We start from the raw sequence: 15,276 nt of genomic DNA, 5'->3' as shown, positions 1-15,276 counted from the left end.
AGCCTTTTAGACATTTTTTTCCCCAATTGCTCCCCAATGAAACCTTAATACCACAGCTATACTGAATATCTGTGCTTTATATATGAAAAGAGTAAATTTTCTGCCTCCCAGATAACCAATTTTTGCCCCATCGGAGGCACTAGAGCCCCCATTGAGAGGCATGGTCTAGGCAGTGGTTGGTTTTCAGAGTTGAGTGTGCACCAGAATCACCTGGAATGCGAGGGTTCTGTGGAGCGGACGTTGAGGAACGCAGATTGTAAGGATAGCTGGAGAAGGCTGAGATCTTGTCCTGGTGCCAGGGTGAGCCTTGGCTGCCATCCCGCCCTGGCTCAGCGGTCCTGGGACTCTCCTCAGCCTGTGGCTAGCGCTATGCTGTGGCCACAAGTTTTGGTTGAAAATCCAAAGTGACGTGAGGAATCGCGTAGAGATGCCGTGTCTGTGCAGATGGAGAGATAGAAGGCACCAGTGCGCGTCAGTGGCTTGGGCTGAATGACGTGGTGACCTGAAGTCATCAGCCGAATGGGCCGTAAGCTGTTCAGTGACATTCCTTGACAACCTCCGTCAGTGTCCACGGGGACCTAAACAGAGGCGTGAGTGGATGATCATCGCCATTAATATGTAACTGCCCACACCCTTTGCACCCTGGAAACCTTCTTATCATTGAACCAGCTCAGCAGACATCGACAGGTGGTCACTGGATGCTCAGCTGACGTTGCTGACTTTTGGGGGCTTCTGAGGAAACGTTCTCATTGGCTCTGTGACCCGGGCAAGTCACTTCCCCTCTCTGGGCTTTACTCTTCTCATTTGTCCAAGGAGGGGCTGCACTCACGCCTCCCTGGCAGACAGAACTCGATTCTATGTGACATTTGCAGAAGCTGGGTCAGGTCTCGGAGGCTCCATGGATGAGCTCCTGGAAGCCTGTTCTGCGGTGGGACTGAGGCTCCGGGAGTGGCTTGCCTGGTCCCTGCATTTGGTGAGAGGCAGAACTGGACCTCCTGGGCTGGGCCCCTGCTTGTGCCCTGGGCTCCAGAGTCCAGTCCCTAAGGCCAGTTCTCAGGGGTCTCCCTGACCTGGTCCCTGACAGGGACCACAGCCCAGCACAGAGGCTCCCTGTCCAGGGCAGCGATTTCCTCACCTCCAGCCCACTCCAGAAAATGGCCCTGTGTCCCGTGAGAGCAAGGGCTGTTCACTGTCACCCAGCTGAGCCACCTTTGGATTCAAAGGCCACAGTGCAGCCCTTCTGATGATAAGATTTCACCCTGCATCTTTACGTGAACTCTGGGTTTTAACCCCATCTTCTTCCATGTCTCAAATGCTGAAGTCATTCTGTCCAAAAAAATACGTACTGAGCACTGGCCATGGGCAGGGTCCACACGGAGATGTGAGAAAGTGAAGGTGACACGAATAATAACAGCAACAGTCATGAGCCATGGCCACAGCCCGGGCACAGCACACATACTGTCATGTGCATTCATTAACTTCAGCCATCGTGTAAGTGGGGAAACTGAGTCATGGGGAGGAGGTGTGAAGATAATATCAATACATATAGCTTCTATTGGCACAGGACTTTATAGTTTATAAAGCCTTTCAGTTGTATGAGGTGCGTACACAGATATTGTTGTAACCCTGCTTTGCAGAGAGTCAGGTCTTCAGGTCTCTGTCCTCAAGGAACTTGGGTGCTAAGCAGGGGGTACCCCACAAATAGTTTCAACAGTAACTTTTTGGTTTTCTGTAGCACAGCAGGGAGGGCTATTTGGTAAATGGGAGTGATTATTATCTTTGTCTTAGAGAAGATAGTATTTGAACTGGGTCTTGAAGGATGAATAGAAGTTTGTTGGGGCCAGAGGGTGGGTAGGGCGTTCTGGGCAGAGAAAAGAACTTGCCAGTGAGGGAGCACCATGCTGGACGGGGCCGGGGAGGTGATCCTAGAAGACACTGGGCAGGTGGGCCTTGGTCTGACCTTGAAGGAAGGGCAGGATAGGAGAGGGGGCCCAGGGCAGGGAAGCAGCAGCCTGTTATCTGAGAAGAGTCTGGGCTGGGAGTTGGGAGCCATGACTGTGTGACCCTGGGCAAGCTGCCCTCCTTCTCTGGGCCTCCCTTGCCTCCTGGGTGTATCATGGAGCCTGTAATGGATGAGCTCAGAGCACCTTCTAGCTCTGGCATTGGTACCTTGTGACACAGGGCAGGCCTTGCTGGAGGAGTTTGAAGCCAGGCCACTGTAAACGTGTAGTCGACTGCCCCTTCCTGGCGGGTCCTGGGTCTGCTCCTGCCAGGCCTGGGCGGGGCTGCAGGTGCAGAGAGGAAAGACACCAACCCTGAGCTTGGCCCTCATGGCTTAGCAGACCTTCCAGTTGGAAGACGGTCGGAACAAACCCTCCTCTGTGTGGACAGACTTGCAGCCGTTTGGACTTTAGCTGCTCTGGTGAGAAGTGCTGTGTCTAAACTGATGACTCGATCCTCCTTTCCAGCTGGAACCTGCAGTGGGAGCAGTGACCATTATCTCTTCCACGTCTCCTGCCGTCCCACAGAGTCAGTCACCACGGGCACCGGGACAGACACTGGGCGGGTTCTGTGCACGGCGGTTAATTCATGCCTGACACTGAGGAATGGGCACTTTATCTCACTTCCCACCTGCTCTGCTGGAAGGCCTGGTGCGTCATGGTCGGGGAGGGGGTCGGAGGCGGGGGACCAGGAATGAGGAAGCCAGGACCCCTGCCCCAGATGAGTCTGGAGGATAATGGGAAACCAGACATAAAAGCAGACAGATTACAATCCTGTGTGAGTCAGCAGCAGGAGGACCCGTTTGTTTTGGTTAGGGGATCAGGGAGGGCTCCTGGAGGAGGTGGCATTGGCTCAAAATGGTTCAGACATTATAAACGTGAAAGAAAGTGCCAGGCCCTTGGCCAGCAGAGAGAACTGCTGACCCAGAGCAGGCTTGTGGGTGTTTGGGGGAAGGAAATAGGCGATGTGGGGAGGCCCAGTCGTACCTGCAGAGTGTTTCCTCTGGGGTTGGGGGCAGCTGCCAGACACTGGGGTCCCAGATTGGGAATGCGCCCAGGCAGCAGTGGCAGCCTGCTGGTCTACTCTTCAGAGCCTCGCTTGGGGATCCTGGCCAATCAACGTGGCAGTCCCCCCAATGCTCCTGTGACCCGAAACCTCAGGTCCTGTGGGCAGGGAGGGCCTGGGTCATCTGAGGTCCCCTGGCTGGGGCCAGGTGCAGAACAGACTCTCTGCTAGCAGTTGTGGTTCTGAAGTCCTGAGAGGCACATAGAGGCCTGGGTGGGGGGGCCACTACTTTGTGGGTCCTGGAGGGGTTGTGGGGTGCAGGAATGAGATCAGCAGAGTGGGACCCCTGCATACCATCAGGAGCCCAGGCTGCCAGCCTCCTGAAGGCCACTTGCCCCGCTTCTACCTCTGTCTCCGGGGCTCCTGGGCCTCGCTGCCCCTGCACTGGGGTCACGGGGGCTGGGAGGCGTCACGTCCCCCCCTCTTTGCCCTCAGTGCCTCTGTGAGTCAGGGGCCTGGCGTGGAAGCAGCCGCACGTGTAAGATTTGTCACCATCTGGTTCTGTTTTCCACCCTCTGCAGAACGTGCATTTTTAACGGGTTACAGAGTAGACCCCTGGCAGGCGGTATGGGGAGAGGGCAGGGGAGGCTGTTTCCCAGCTCTGCTTCCTATCCTCTGCCCAATGGTGTGCAAGTCCCAGCAGTTCTCTGAGCCTCAGTCCTTTTGTCTTTAAAATGGTATTAAGATGCCAGGTGGAGGGCGTGTGTGTTGGGACTGACAGTTGAAATGGCCCGGGGTTCCTCTGTGGGGTGAGGAAACGTCCTAAAGATGATTGCAGTGGTGGTTGTACAGCTTTATGCAGAGACGAAAAGCCATTACATTCTGCACTTTCTTTTTTTTTTAATTTAAAAAGAAATTTTTTTATTGGAGTAGAGTTGATTTACAATGTTGTGTTTCAGGTGTACAGCAAAGTGAATCAGTTATACATATACATATACAGACATTCTGCACTTTAAATGGGTGAATTGTACGGTACATGAATTATGTTTCAGTAAAGCTGTTACCCGTAGGGCCTGGCCCATAGAAAGCCCCGTGACAGGCATTTTTAGTCATAATTAGGAAACAGTCTAGGGTGGCAGAAATTGTGGAGTCTCTCTACTCTAGTACAGACCAGCTGTGTGACCTTGAATAAGTTTCTAAATCTCTCTGTGCTTGGGATTCCTCATCTGTAAGGAGGAGAGGAGAACAATCGTCTATAGGGCTGTTCAGAGGATTAAATAAGAAAATGTAAAAAAGTGAAGGGCCTGGTATATGGTGGGGCCTTAAAAATGGGGATTATTAATAGTAATATTTATTACTTTTTTATAGTAATTACTACAGTAATTACAGCTATCATTAATGGTGAGAAGTACTAAAAGTATTGTTGGAGTCCCTCGTACTGCAACAGTACGTAGATTATCAGTGCTCTCTGATGTGAGCCCGAGGCCACCTCTGGTTCCCGGGTTGGCCAGGCCCTGCCTCCCCTCTGCTGTGGCAGCTTTCTCTGCAGAATGGTGCTTGCTCAGTGCGCGGGAGTGTATTACGACTGGTCTGTAATAACCCCACATGCCTTCCAGGGCAGGAGGGTACTGAGAGGTGCCAAGTGGAGCATTCTGTTAACAATCTGTAGGCACCTTCCCCCAGCCAGGCCCTTGACTGGCTCCTGGGGATGCAGGGTTGAAACTCACCCCTCTCTCCCTGTGCTCCAGAACCCATGGTTTAAAGAAGGCCGATATGCACAGTAGACAGCATGAAACAAGACTGATCACACTAAACGTCAGTGTTGTGTAGGAATGCAGGGAAGTGTAATGCACTTGGTAGGTGGCCTAGAGGTGAGTACTGAGAAGGAGAGGTGCTCAGGGAAGGCTTCCCAGCGGAGGGGACATTTGGCCTGGGTATAAAAGCATCAATAGGAGCTTTTAAAGCCAAGAGCTAGGAATTTTAGGCATTCGCAGGGAAGGAAATCCTACGTCTTTGCAGGATTCAGGAAATGGTGAGTCATCTCAGCTGCTCTCCACTGGAAAGGGGGGCGATGAAAATGTAGTTTGGAGAAACTCTGCCTCACTGTGGACTTAGATTTGCCCCTGTGGCCATAGGGAGCCATGGGTTTGTAAGCAGGAGTCGCTTTAGTATTTGGGGAAGATGCTAATCTTTCCAGCTGCATGCTGGCGCAGTCCTACTGTAGCAGATTTGCCTGGGGCTCCTCGGTGTCTTTGTGCCAATATCTGTCCTTGCCCCGAGGTTGCTCCATGACGTCTAGGGAGTGAGTGGGCTTTCCTGGCAGCTCCTTGGCAAGCACCCAGCTCTGCCTTGCTGTCTGTGCCTGCCCTGGGTTGTGGAGTGTGAGGCCTGGAGTTTCAGAGGTGCCCTCACCCAACTGCCCGGCAGGCCTGTCCCCACACATCGTGGCCTGCGGGCTGCCTGCCCCTACACATCTGTGCCAACAACCCTGGGAGGGGCGGGGGATGTCTGGCCCCGCATCGGTGCAGAGCTCGTCGCCTTGCTCCACCTGCCTCTCCAGCCCCGATGGTGGATCCTGCCCTGCAGACCCTCCCCCTCCCCAGCCAGCCTGGTGTGTTTGCACCTCACTTTGGAGCCCATGCCTTTGCTCATGCTGTTCACACCTCCCAGGGTGCCTTCCCTTCCCTCTGCTTGAGGCATCCCCCATCTTGGCCACCCAGTTTCCAGAAGTCAGGAACTGTCTTAAATGTTTGCATTTCTCTGCATGCCTAGCACAGGGCTGGGTTCGCGGTACACAGGAGGTCGGGACTTCAGCTGCCTCTAGGAGCAGGGATTAGCGCAAGGGAAGAGGGCCAGGTACTAGGGGAGAGGTGGGAGAGCGGCAAATTCCTGTTTACAGGGAGTGCCGATCTGGTATCACATTTGAGAACTTTAAGAGAGAAATCAGAAATATGGATTTTTAAGCAAAGTGTTCTATTTTTTAAGACAGTGTGTGGGCCCAATGCAGCAGGGCTCTTAGCTGGAGGCCTCAGCTTGCCAGTGAGCAGTGCAGGGGATGAGAGCATGACCCCTGCAACCAGACTGCCTGGGTTGAAATCCCAGCCTTGGCTTTTTTATGCTGTGTGGCCTTGGGCAATTACTAAGCCTCTCTGTGCTTCAGTTTCCTCATCTGCAAAGTGGGGATAATATTAGTCACTTCATAAGAGCTGTCATGTGTGCAAAGGGCTTTATTAGCACAGTACCCGATATGCTTCAGCCGTCGCTATTAAATGGTGTGGATTTATTGGTTGAGTCTGCCGGGTCTGAGGGGATGGGAGCAGGAGAGAAGAGGAGAGGAAGTCAAGAGTACCCCAGTTTTCTGCTTTACAACCCCAGAGGGGTCTCTGGGCCTTTAGCTGGGCAGGCAGAGCCCATCCCTCCCAGCCTCCTCCAGGCTTGTTCATTTTTTTCTCCGGCTGCAACTTGCTTCTCACTCCCGCCTACATTCTTCCCCTGGAACATTCCCATTGGGCTCTCAAGGGCAGGGTCTGAGCTTAGTCACCTGTGTGTCTCTATGACCCCGGCACCTGCCACAGGGCAGGCCCTCAGTGGATGTTGAGTGAGCTGACGGACCGGGAGAGGGAACGTGGCGGGCTCCCTTTCAGAGGCGGCATAAAGCTCACGTTGGCATCTTCTCACCTCTGTCAGATGGGGAGGGACAGCGGGCCTGTCCTCCTCTCTGTGGCTGGCTGTCTGCTCCTAGGCCAGCGATGGATGACACATGGCACTCGCAGTGCCACTTGGCCTCCTGCACGCCCGGCAAGCCCAGCAGGTCAGCTGTGCACGCTGCCCCCGAGTGCGTGTCCCAGTGTGTGCTCCAGGCACCCATGCCCCGTGGGCCTGAGCCAGTGGGTGAGGCGAGACTGTTTGCTTTCCTGCCCTCAGTGTGCCCTTTACTGGCGAGTTTCTGTCTCCAGAGCTCGCATCCTCTGCGAGGGTGCAACCTGCTTCATCACGTTTGCTATTCAGGTAACACAGTTCCCTGAGAAGCCCTCAGTCCTTTGTAGAATTTATGTTTCTATAATGAAAACAAGAAATTGTCTTTTTAGAGAAAAAGGGAGCTTCTGACCTGCCACATCAGGGTGACTGTGGGTCTTTAGGTAGAAAGTGGCCTACAGCCCTTCTTACACTTCATAGAGTATGTCCCCCGTGGTCACTTCCTGCTTGTGGGGCTGTGGTCTGGGGGCTGCAGGCATGGGCAGCAGTCAGCATGCGGTGACTTGACCCCAGCCAAATCCCAGGAGGCGGGAGCACAGGTTTTCCTGGGGAGATAGGCAGTGTGGGGAAACTGAGTGACTGTATCAGTTATCCACAGCTGTGAAACAGACCAGCCTAAAACTGCTGAACTTAAAACAACGGCATATTCTTTCCACAATTCTGTTGGTTGGCTGGGTGATTCCTCTGCCGGTTGCTGCCTGGACAGTTGGTGAGGCTGGAAGGTCCAGGCTGACCTCATTCACACATCCGGCATTGGTGCTGGCTGTTGGCTAGGCAGCCTCAGTTCTCCTGTCTGTGGCCTCACACCCTCCAGTAGGTAAGACCAGCTTCTTTCACGGCAGTCTCAGGGTAGCATTCCAAGAGGGTAAAAGTGGAAGCTGCAAGATCTCGTAAGGAAGATCTTCTAGTCTTGGAAGTTGCATAATGTTGCTTCTGTGCATTCTGTTGGTCAAAGCAAGCCACAAGGCCAGACTAGATTTTCCAAGAGTGGAGGAATGGACCCTACCTCATTTCGAAGAGGCATGGGAGCAGAGACAGGAGGCATTGTTGCAGCCATCTTTGCAATCGTTCTCCCATACTGACCCTAGGCAAGTGGCTCGACCTCTCTGAGCCTCAGTTTCTGTATCTGTAAAGTGGGTGTTCCTACCTTGTAGTTTTGTTGATTAGAAATCAGGCACTTACAAGTGCTGCCACAGTGTCCAGAACAATGAATGGTAGCATTTGCTGTTATTATTGTTGATCTCTTGGAATAAACATAGAAACTGAGGCAGGTTCCACAGTGGGTTTGTTTCCAGACCCCTGGACGCCCATTCTAGTGCTCTTGCTTCCCAGAAGGCCCCATCCCAGCAGGTCCTCTGTCTGAGTGGCCCAGGGTCTGGATCCTGGGTGGCTTTCCAGTCTTCGAGGCGGTCTGATCTTGCAGTTTCACTTCCCGAGTTTCCCCACGGCTGTGCCTTGCTGTCTGCTCTGGGTTAATAACTTATTTATGATATGGAATAGAAGCCAGACATCACCTCACTGCCGCTCCTTCCGTGCAGAGCCGGCCTCCCATTCCAGGGAGGGCTGGTCTAGGGGCTGGTTTTATTTTACTTCCCTGGTATCTTCGGGCTGGCTGGAGGGAGGGTGGCCTCTGGGCTGCTCCGTGGGCTGGTGAGTGGGGTGGGGGCTGTGCTTGCCTTCCACCTGCCTTCCAGCCTCAGTGCGGTCCAGGCCCAGGGCTGGGCTTTTGGTGAGGACCTGGGGAATTTCCGCATTCCCCGGACCCTGCAGTGGAAAGTTCCCAAATCATCCGCCAGGCCCGGCCTTCTGTTTTCAGCATGTGGGCCTTTTCCTGCCTATAAAGCCTTAGAAACAACAAGAACAACAATAAGAAGAACAGTAGCAGTAATATTTGTAGACTGCCTCATCCCTGGCGGCTCCAGGGAGCTCTGTATCAGCACAAATAACCCTCCTGTTATGAACACCTCCGGCAGTGAATCTCAGCTCAGCGTCACTGCCAAAGTTCACCCTAACTCAGCTATGACCGGAAGAGGCTTTGGGGGCCTCTCGGTCCCCTTCTCACTTTTCCAGACAAGGAAGCTGAGGCTCAGGGAAGGGAAAAGACTCACCCAGGGTCACGCAGTGGGCGACAGTCAGGGCCGATGGGGTCCAGGTCCCTGACTCCCAGTTCCGTGCTCCCCCCACAATCCCACACAGCTTCTCCTGAGTCAGTAGACGGGAATCGTTCCTGGAGGTCCTAAACCCTGTAACGGCCAGGGCCTCGGTGGCCATGGCAACGACTTCAGAGCGCAAACACTGAAGGGATTGGTCCATCAGTTGCCTCGTGGGGGGCGTCCTGGGAGTCCTTGGGCCTGGGTGCCGAGTGGAGGTGTTTGCGAGGCTCCCCCTGCAAGGGTGGACAGCTCAACTTCTGCGTGTCGTTGTCCTCCTGAAGACTGGGAAACCTGTTCAGAGAAAACAAATGCCAGCCTCCCAGTGAGCAGGATTTGAAGCTCAAACGAAACCTTCTGGTGCATCTCAGCTCCAAGTCGCCATTGCCGCTGTTTTATCCATTTTCAGAATTTTGCAGGGCAGTGGGTTGCCGTTATGCACACATCACTTGACATGGAACATTAAAACCCTGCACTCTCCTTTTCTTCTTCTTGCCATAACATGGCTGAGGGGGCAGTAGATCAGGCCCTTTTAGAGAAACCTCTGAATGTGGGAGTGTTTGTTAGGACCTGGTCGGTCTGAATGCAAACCCTGTTCCCCACGCTTTGCTTGAAGCCCTTTGTCAGTTTTTGCTTTTAAGCCAGCCAAATATTTATACCTTTGATCTGTCCAGAAAACATTCGTCCCCCCAGGCCACCCCGCCCCACAGCAGAAGTTAATTTCCGCCCCTTGAGGTTGGCAGGAGCCCACACTCTGAATTAGCTCCTCCAGCCCAAAGAGGCCTTGTTGAGTGCTTATATTTTCTCACCTCATAATTCACAGTCCCGAGGCTGTCCCCTAAGCCACAGCGTGTTTTGTGGGAGAGGACTCTCACTAAGGGTGGTATGCCCAAGGGGGTTCATTCTGGAGGATTGGACCTGAGGATGTTGGCCGAAGGTGCCTTGTTCCGAAGTTGGTCCTGTGTTGTGGATCAGTACTTGTCCTCTTGTGGAGAAGCTCGCATCTGGAAGAGGGACAGACAGACATATGTGGGCGGGATAGAGCACCCGCCAGAACCACTGGGGACGTGGAGGAGGGGGCGGTGATGGGGTGACATGTGAGCTGGGCTGGAAGGGCATCCCGCAGAGCTCTCCGCAGGGCACAGGCGTGGAGGCCCGCGTGCACAGGTGTGGCTTTCCAGCTAATGTGGTTCTGTCCGCTTGTCCCCACTGTGCAGAGGAGGGCGGCGATGCCTGGAGGGGTATATGTTGTCAGGACCCCCGTGTGGGGTTAGACCTGGGCCCGGCACAGGAGTTCAGGCGTCTAGGTCCACTCATCTTTCCATTCTCCTGTGCTCACCTGCCTCTGCAGGGCCCTCTGGGGGCAGGCTGATGTCAGGATGGATCAGAGGGGAGCCCTGGCTGGGACAAGTGACCTGCTGGGGGCCAGCCCTCCACTGCAGGTAGGACCGGCCGCACCCTTTCCTGGAGCCACCCCGCTGTCCTCTGGCTTGCTTCTGAGCTGTAGGGTTCAGGCCTAGAGGCGGGGAACCGTTCCCCAGCTCAGGGCCTGGCAGCTACACCGCCTCCTGGCGTTTGAGGGCTGCTTCCTGTCTCCTTGTCTTGAAGCCTCCGCTGCTGCCAGGACTTTGGGCCAAGCAGGGAGCCAGGTGGAGCTCCCAGCCCAAGCTTGGTGGGCCGTCCGTGGTGGTGACTGAGGGGGGAAGCCTCAGAGCCACTTGGCTCCTGGGCGTAGGGAATGGAAATTAATGGTGGCTGCCAGCCTGGCAAGGTCTGCCCTTGACTCTGGCTGGGCTCCAGGGTGGGGGCTTGCGGCACAGGGGGACTCTCTGAGCACCTGCATGTGAGGCCCCGCCCTGCCGCTGGGCCAGGACCCCTGCCACTGGGCAGGGAGGGGTGTCATAAAAAGCAAGCACCCTTCCTGTAAGAACATTTGCCAAGCCTGAAGCAGAGCTGCAGGAAGATCTAAGCAGCTCTGTTCCCCGCAGAGCCAGAGGACAGACTCGGTCGCCGCCTGCAGCAGCAGGAGCAACGTAGAGATGTCGCTGTTAATGTCCTCACTCTCTGCACTGTGGGCTCCCAGCTGGGAGGGCTGTGACAACATTGACTGGCCACTGGCCGCCCAGTAGATCACAGCCTCCCTCCCCACCTCGCGGACCCACCCAGCTCAGGGCAACTTTGGCGAATTACGCTTCACTCGCAGTGAAGTGGCACCTTAAGGGCAGGCGGTGGCTAGGTTCTAAGATAGCACCTAAGGCACAACTCACGTGTCGTCCAGGTGATCCTTGGTCGTGCTCAGCCCGGGGAGATGCACACAGTGTAAGAGGGGTGCAGTCACCCGGCCTGTCTGGACTCCCCTTCCCCGCCCCCCCTTGGTCCGGGTGTATACTCAGTGTCCTCTTGTCCCCTGTCTGTCTTTCTTGCCCACTTCCTGTATTATGACCGACTGATTCTGGTCGGACACCTGATGCTGATACTGCTGTTTGTGAAACATGAATGATCACTTAAACGTTCCATTTAGTGCCATTACACCATTTGGGAGCTTCTAGAATTGAGACCAGGGGTTCCTAGCCCTGGGTGCACGTGAGAATCACCTGGGCAGCTTTGAGACACTGCTGATGCTTGCCGCTCCCCCACCCACCCACCGCCCCACCACTGCCCCATCTCCCTAGATGTGATTCATTTGTCTGGGGTGTGGCCTGGGCGTCAGTAGGTCTGCAGATTCCCCAGGTGACCCTAATGGACATCTAGGGGTAAGACCCACTGCTGTAGCCTCCTGGAAAAGTCTACTTTGTGTTTGACGGAAAAGTTGGGGGACCAGGGGAGCCAGTCCGAAGAAGGAAAGAAAGGAAAAGGCCACACACCTGCTGTGGGCCAGGCCTCAGCAGGGGGCATGTCCCCTTCATTACATCATTTCATTTCGTTTCAGGCATGGAACTGAGGCTTGGAGAGTGTCACCCAGCTGGGAAGGGTCCAGGCTGGAACAGAGCCCCAGGTGTTTCACTCCCAAGTGTAGCTGCTGCATCACTTTGCAGGGAGGTTGGATGACAGAAAAGGAGGGTTACATTGGGTTTGTTTCCTTCTTTTAAACTTTGTTTTAAAGTCATTGTTATACAATTTTTTCTTGCTCATTGTAGCAGGCAGACATGCTGTGCGGAATCAGGTTTCCTTTTCAGATAGGGGAATCATAGAAAAGTTAGAAAACACCTAAATGTTTAAAGAGAAGGAAATTGCCTACAAGTTCACACCCAGGTGGTGCATTTCCACCAGCCTTTGGTTTGCCCATGTTCTGTCTCACATTTACAATTCCTGTGAATCAGTCTTTTCTTGGTAAGGACTTTTTCCCTTAAGGATGCAGGGGAGAAGGATCTTTGCTACAAACGGGCTGGGCCCACCAAGGCCCCAGTAGCCTTTCACCCAGCACCTCCCAGGGTGTGAGGCCTGCAGAGGTCATGACCCTGGGAAGTGGGCGGAGACAGCAAGCATTCATCCAGGGTAACTGCCTCCAGCTGGTGGAGGCTGTCATCTTCCCGTGCTTCATCTGAGCCTCAGGGTCTTCTGGGATTTCTGCTGCGCCCGCCAGTGTGGGGTGTGCGTTGCCCTTTGAGGACAAACCTGGCGGTTTTCGGCTCCATCCTCCGAGGGCTCCTTCCTCCTGCCTGTCCCCAAGGCTGCAGCTCGGCGTGAATCAGCTTTCAGACTCCCCTTGGCTTGGGCCCAGGCCTTGGCAGCCCAGCCTCCAGCAGAGCTCCTGTGGCTTGGGGCTTCCACATCAGGTTTGAATTATGTGGAATCTCAGCGTCCGCAGGCTTTCATCCCAGCCGTGCTGACTCACGCTTCCATGGTAGCGGGCCGCCTGTGCACCTCATGCATGTGTGTCGTCTGAGTGCCTGTGTGTCGTCTGTGTGTGTGTCATCCCTTTGTGTGTCATCTGGGTGCACGTGTGTCCCTTGTTCCTGTGCATATGTGTCATCTCCGTGCTTATCTCCCTGTGTGTGTCATCTAATGGCTTTATTGAGATTCACGTACCATGTAAGTCACCCATTTAGAGTGTACGATTCAGTGGATTTTTATTATATACCCAGAATTGTGTAATTATCACCATGTTCAATTTTAGAACATTTTCACTATCTCAGAAAGAAGCTCTGTGTCCTTTAGCTATCGCCGCCCCCACTCTCCACCCCCTCTCGCCACCCCCAGCTGGGATCCATTACTCCAGCCCGCGGCAACCACTAATCTATCTTCTGTCTCTATAGATTGCCCTATTCTAGAGTTTCAAATGAATGGAATTGTATAATATGTGGCCTTTTGTGACCGGCTTCTTTCACTTAGCATAATGTTTTCAAGATTCACCTATGTTGTAGTATTTTTCAGCATTTCTTACTTTTTTATGGCTAAGTAACATTCCATTATAGGATACACCACGTTTTGTTTATCCATTCATCTGCTGATGGGCATTTGGGTTGTTTCCACTTCTTGGCTGCTGTAAGTAATGCTGCAGTGAACATTTGTGTAAAGGTTTTTATGTAGACTTATGTTTTCATTTCTCTTGAGTTTATACCAAGTGGAATTGCTGGCTCATATGGAAACTCTGTTTAATATTTTGTGGAACTGCCAGACTGTTTTCCTAAGTAGCTGCATCGTTTTACATTCCCACCAGCAATGTATGAGGGTTCCAATTTCTCCACATCCCTGTCAACACTTGTTAGTGTCTGACTTTTTGATTCTAGCCATCCTTGTGGGTATGAGGGGTATCTCATTGTGGTTTTGATTTGCATTTCCCTAATGACTAATGATGTTGAGCACCTTTGCATGTGCTTATTGGCCATTTGTATATCTTCCCTGGAGAAATGTTTACTTAGGTTCTTTCCCCATTTTTAAATTGGGTTGTCTTCTTCTTAGTGAGCGGTAAGGGTTCTTTACCTATATTAGACGCAAGTCCCTCACTAGGAGAGCAGAGGCTGGTTTCATATCTTTTTGCACCCCACCCCCACCCCCAAGCCCAGCACGCAGTAGATGCTTCGTAAAGACCTACTGAGAGAGGGAACGATGGTCTCAGGCTATGGGGGCGTGTAGGGTGGCACTGGCCACCTCACGTTCCTCGTGAATCAGAGGCAATGGCCCAGGATGATCCCACAGAGGGTCTGGTCCCTGCAGGTTATGTTGGGTGTGTCTTTCAGTTGAATTGACTTAACAGAACCACTGGGGAGGTGGAAGGACTTGAAAAAATCCTAATCCCTGGGCCCACCCCTCCCCTTGGTTTTTGGCTTGAGTAACTGGGGAAAAGATAGTGTCATTTGCTGAGATGGGGGAGGCATGGGGAGGAGGAGTAGGTCTGCTTTAAAGTTTGTGGTGCCCAGCGGAAGCCCAGGATCTCTATCAGGGAGACTGTTGTACGGTCTTACATGGAATTTCGGGAGGGGTCAGAGCTGAGGATGTAATTTTGGAGTTACCTGCAAATACATAATCCCCATAGGATCAGGAGAAATCCCCAGGGAGCATGTGTGTGTGTGTGGCTGGAGGAGCTGAGTGAGACCGGGACAAAGAAGTGATTTCTGGCTCTGGCCACATGAGGTCACAGGTGACTGTGATGAGAGCAGTTTCGAGGAAGTGGTGGTTCTAGAAGCCCCTGTGGTGTGGATAGAGGCGAGGCATGGAGGTGCAGGCGGTGAGTGTGGACAACTCTTTCTGCTGTGGAGGGAAGCAGAGACCCTGGCAGTAGCTGGACAGAGCTGGGAGGGAATTTCACATATGGGAGATCCTCAAGTGCGCTTATCAATACATGTCAACGAGACTGAATCAGGAGAGAGGGAGGGCCTGGTGATGCCAGAAAGAGGGATGCTAATTGCAGGAGTTAAGTCTTGAGGCGGTGAGAAGGGGGTGGTCCTGAGCACAGGGCATGGCTATGGGAGCTCATGTGGTGGTGGGAGAGCCCTGCCTGACGGTGTCTGTTTTCTCCTTGAAAACAGGAGAGGGTGGGGGCGGGACCAGTGTTAGATGTCCAAGCCAATGGGAAAACGGGAACACAGGTGTAACAGGGCAGTGCTGCAGAGTCCCCTGCCTGCATCGTGCTCACGTGAGAGCTCTGGACACTGATTCCAAGGGAGACCAGTGGGCACCGTGTGCATTTTCTCCATCAGTGTGCAGACGTGGAGTGGGTGGCGGCTTGGGTTGAACCAGGGCAGAGGCTTCTCTGGGAGAGCAGGATGGAGGGAAAGGCAGGAGAGAGTTATGGGTGTTTGCACAAGAACTATTATGTGTCTGGATCGAGAAGTCCAAGGTGGTGAGAGGAGAAGTGAGGACTTGGAGGGGGGATTGACAGTGGTGGAGTGGTGGGGCCATGTGTTGGAGGTCTTGATGAAGT

General features: G+C 53.5%; 1 protein-coding gene across 2 annotated transcripts in view; it reads left to right on the top strand.

Moving 5' to 3' along the window:
- Positions 1 to 15,276, top strand: part of ADAMTS14 (ADAM metallopeptidase with thrombospondin type 1 motif 14) — a 147,330-nt gene that overhangs the window by 60,472 nt on the left and 71,582 nt on the right. The window lies entirely within an intron of this gene.

This window comes from Globicephala melas, chromosome 16 (genome assembly GCF_963455315.2).
Source record: "Globicephala melas chromosome 16, mGloMel1.2, whole genome shotgun sequence".
Lineage (NCBI taxonomy): Eukaryota > Metazoa > Chordata > Mammalia > Artiodactyla > Delphinidae > Globicephala > Globicephala melas.
Note: the sequence above shows the minus strand (reverse complement) of the source record. Positions and strands in the feature narration are given on the sequence as shown.